Source organism: Ananas comosus, unplaced genomic scaffold (assembly GCF_001540865.1).
Source record: "Ananas comosus cultivar F153 unplaced genomic scaffold, ASM154086v1, whole genome shotgun sequence".
In the NCBI taxonomy this organism is placed as follows: Eukaryota; Viridiplantae; Streptophyta; class Magnoliopsida; order Poales; family Bromeliaceae; genus Ananas; species Ananas comosus.
In genome coordinates this window covers 1,571-6,494 of record NW_017893434.1, presented here as the reverse complement: position 1 = coordinate 6,494, position 4,924 = coordinate 1,571, and positions in this window count along the sequence as shown.

Here is a 4,924-nt window from a genome sequence, read left to right as displayed (position 1 = left end):
CCCCCTCAGTCTAAAAAACGGTAGCAGCGCGAAACTTCGCGCTTTGATCCCTATTCTCCCTTCAATCTCCCGCCCTTTGAGTACTCCTGCAGCTCGAGCCCTGTTAAGGTGAGCTACCGATCTCCCCCAGTCAAAACTAGGCTCATTTGGTCGAATTTCTCCCTTCTAACTCTCAGCTCCCTTTGAGTAGCCAGAGGCTCGAACCCTGTAGGTTGGGCTACCCGCTCCTCCAGTCAAAGCTAGATGCTCCATTTGGTCGATTTTCAACTTTCATATCTGCTACCCTACTTGGAGTTTAGGCCCCAGGCACCGGCTGCGAGCTCGTGACAGCTCGCAAGCCTCTCAGCAGCCAGAAGCTCGAAGCTCGCAAGCCTCTCGATGCAGCCTAGCTGCTCCGCAGTCGCAAGCCTCTCGACGCTCGCAAGTCCTCTCTGAGCACCAGCAGCTCGCAGCTCCGCGATGCCTCTCGAACTAGGCCATCAGTTCGCAGCTCGCAAAGCCTCTTCGACCTCGCAACCTCTCGAGCACCAGCCAGCTCGCAGCTCGCAAGCCTCTCGCGCAGGCCAGCGGTAAAATATTCTCGGCACGGTGGCAGTTTTCCCGTCCCTGCTGCCTTTCCCCTCAGGAATAATGACGTTACGATTGCTGTCCCGGGCTACTTCCCCTGCGGCTCCACAACACTCTGGTAAGCACAACAAATTGAGTTAGATCAAAATCAAAGTCTATTACCTACGCGTGAGTATATTATAATCTATTAACCTGCAAATAACAAAATATAACCACATAGCTCTAATATCTAACAAAATAGAAGACCACATTATGTAGTAAACACATAAAGCAGATATGACAAAGTCTAATATGGCGAATAAATTGAATCACAATCATAAATTGTATAATAGTCACAATTTTATACTCCAGATAGCAAGTAAACATATATTAAATTTATTAATCAAGTTATAGCAAATTGGAGAAGAGAAACTCTACGAGCCTACATGTTGATACGCGAGCTATGCTCGGTTCTCATTGGACTCGAGCATTATATTTAACAGAACGAGCCAAAGTCTCATTTACGGATTAGAATATTCACTTGCTTCAGATATATCACTTCTTAGTCCAATACTGCGTCAGTATATAACACAGAGTCTGGCAACTACCCTGAGGGCTTCTGCTTTTCTCTGTTCAAAGTGATTACTATAGCATCATCGTGAACGTTTCATCCCCAAAAAGCCTCTCACTGCCTGATAGACCGCCTATAAAAAAAAGTGTTAACATATCACTTATCGTGCTTAAGTCGATACACGAAAATAATTGTAAAAGTCGAGGTTTCAACAAAGACAGTTACACAGAAAATTGCTCCAAGTTTATTAAGTACGTGGGGTATAAGGCCGAAAATGCTTTGCCTACAAGCTATAGAAGTTCAACTAAGTGAAGACGCAAGGGTTTATGCGAATATATCATAGGCTAAGGAATCTTGATACTAATCTACGGCATAAAGGGCTAGGTGGACGCTATGACACGCCACTTAAACGCATTTTGTTGATCCAATCACTCGCCAAAATCAGTCCAATTAATAGCCATCGAACGGAGAGAACTGTGGAACATAGGAAGACCGTCGACTGATTAGCACAATATATTAGTTGTGATAGTGATGATGTATTGTTGAATTCCACCGAGAAATAAGGTGACTACGCTGTCATAGACAATAACTCCGGCTATTTGATGTTATCTGGGTCAGATATAAGACCTTGCTAGCATTTAAGGCTTTGTAATTACTTTGGTGGTGTGCAAAAGTACCATCAAATACACGCTGTAGGTAGTCAGGTAGACAATATGCTTAGGTTGCGAATCAGTATTTATTCCTCTATTGTTATAACAAGTTAGGGAATAAGTTAGATGGTATTCAGTTCTACATATTCGAGCAGTCAAGCAATCCAATCCATGTTCGGCGCGGCTCCTGGACATACCGCGCGCATGCCTACGCGCCACATCGAGGTCTCAAGGCAGGCATAGTGAGGATTGGACCCTGTATATAGATTATATGGACGCTACGTTATTATTGAACCAAAATAATTGTCACGAAGTCGAATATTTATGCTGTTCAAGATATAGAGTCTAAAGCGATAGAGCGGCTACTATATAATTGTTGATTCATATATTGACATTATTTGAGTGTAGATTTATATTATCGATTCAGATGTCAGGGAGTAAACGCACTCGTAATATTTGGGTGCATACGAGAAAGCATCAACAATTGTTAATCAGATCCGAGACATATAACTGGTATTAAATTCGAATCTGGATCACACTACAATATTATACTAGATCTTGACGATGCAAAAATCGCAATGCATGAACAATAACTAAAGGCTGGTGGGTAAGGCAGACAGCTCTGACTCTAAAGCATGCACAACAGCGCTATCATAAAGAAGTAAAAGATAGGAAATGGGGCTTTTTTGTCATGTAGAACTAGGTCAGCTGTGAGATAAACAATTGGTGGTCATCTGGCTATAACTGAGGTTAAAATTTGTGATGCGGGGTAAATGCCACGCAATAAGCGATATGCAACCTGCTAAATTGATATACATAGCTTTAATATAATTATTGAATATATAGTCAATCATTTATGTTAATCGTGGTATATGTGATCTGTACACAAATATCCTGTTGTGATAAATTTTGTGTAGACTTTAACATCAAACCTTAATGAATGTGCCTGGGGATACGGCCACCATAAGGTTCAGGCTGGTTTGTTTTTAAAAATCCTACTTTATTTTAAGTATCGTAAATTACAAGCCTACATCTATGATCAAAATACAATTTTTCCTACTAGATGATTGATATCAAGCTGCGACTTCCGCCGCATTACTGTAATGTCGGCGTTATAGTTCCAAGATACCTGCAGCAGTGTTATAAACACACAACTCCGTGCGGACTATTAATATAAAAATCAGAGCAGTCCTACTAATCGAAGACCCGGCAGTTTTCACATCTATTACATATTTTCTGTGGGAGCTTCTATATTTAGTCGAGTTGTCTCTTAAAAAGCCATAGCCTAGAAAAAGTGAAGCCGGAGCGTACTAAACCAACCCCGTAAACGACAAAAAAGGAGCGAATGACAAACCTGGGGGGAACGACCCACCAAGCGCAGACAGCAATGTGAGCAAGATCATCTCACGAGCAACAACAACAACCTTTGAGGGTAATATCATCATGGAGAAGGTATACATGTACCCAATCTCATACGCTGATCGAAGACATCATCTACCAGGCGTAAATAAGAGATCCACCTATAATCATCAAGAGGATGCCACAATCAACAATCTAAATATTACATTTTCTCATCTTTTAGAGTAATCCCTTATAGTTTCTTTTAGACTCGTATGATATCCGCTCAAAAAGAAACATTTATAGTGCATACTGTCTCTTTCTAACTAAGAATGGGCCACTCATTCATTGACCTGCATCTATATCCTAAGTAGTGTCATAAATAGTTATTATCGCATCAATTACTCTAATACTCTCTTAGCGACAACTATATTCTAAATCATAACTTCTATTTAATACAGCTGGGTTGTGCTGCTATATATAGGGGTCTAGACTTTATATACGAAACAAATAATATAGATATTTCACCTGACACCGCGCGGCAATCACATGGCATACTAGATCATAGAGTCGCAGCCACGGCAAAATATATTTATTGAACCTACTAGCATGCAAGTATAAGCAACATATAATGATTTTCTTACCTATATGAACTATGCATTCATTAATGCGCAGTGGATCAATTAAATCTTAGACATAGAAGGCTGCCAAGACGACTCGGTATGGCACTCCCACCACCTTGGTGATAGCCGAAAATACACTGCCGAAGACGTCGTTCTCGGGCTAGTCTTTCGCCTGCTATAATTTTTTGTTGGGTTAAGCTTTAACGCCTTTAGCAGCTTCAAAAAGGCCGAGTATTCTTCGTGGCCGCACTGTCGTTCGGATTTGGCGAGCGAAACCGTTTCGCCTACCGGCGTTTATAAGCATAGGAGATTAGGTTTTCTAACGCCCGTCAAAGATGATCAATTCCTCACATTTTCAAAATCGAGTCCAATAATCGAAAGCCCTAGGGTTAGGATTCCATGAGAAGCTATGTGGTTCCTAGCTTCATTTTGAGCTACAGTTCTTCATATTTCGCGCCAGGCTCACTTAGGTTCTATTTGAACCATCAACCATCGTCAAACCCTCAGCGGCAAAGTACGCCAAGTTACCAATGAAAAGGGTTTGAGGCTTACGGCTCTTAGGTGTTTGCTCAAAAGAAGGGCCTAAGCCAAGATGAGCGGAGAAAGCTTCAAAACTAAACCTTCTTCTCCTTCTTCTCCTTCCTTTTCTTCCTCTCTTTTTCCTTCTTTTTCCTTCTCTTTTTCTTCTCCTTCCTTTTCTCTTCAACCGGTTAGAGAGAGAGAGGGAGCTAGAGAGAGAGTGAGCTGAGGAGAGAGTGAGAGGAGATTGCTGTGAGAGAGGGGGGTTAAGTCCTCTATTGTAACAAGATGCTAATAAGCCCTCCATTTATCAAATTTTGCAACTTAACCCGCAGCCTGCGCGCCCTTGTACCGGTACACGGGACCTTGTACCGGTACAAGGTCTTATACCGAGCGAAAACCGAGCCTCGGGTTAACCTGTTTCGCAGAGCTTGTACCGGTACAAGCCAGCCTTGTACCGGTACAGCGCCTGAAGCCTTCGAACCCGAGATTACGCAGCCTGGCTGCGATGGTTGTACCGGTACAGCCATCACCCTTGTACCGGTACAACAGCTCCAGAATGCTGTTTTTCACTCCGTTTTGATTTCTTTTCGCGTCCAACAACGCTAATACTATTCCAACACTTTTGGAATTCATTTTTACTCTTCCAAACATGTTGAAATACCGAATGGAACTTG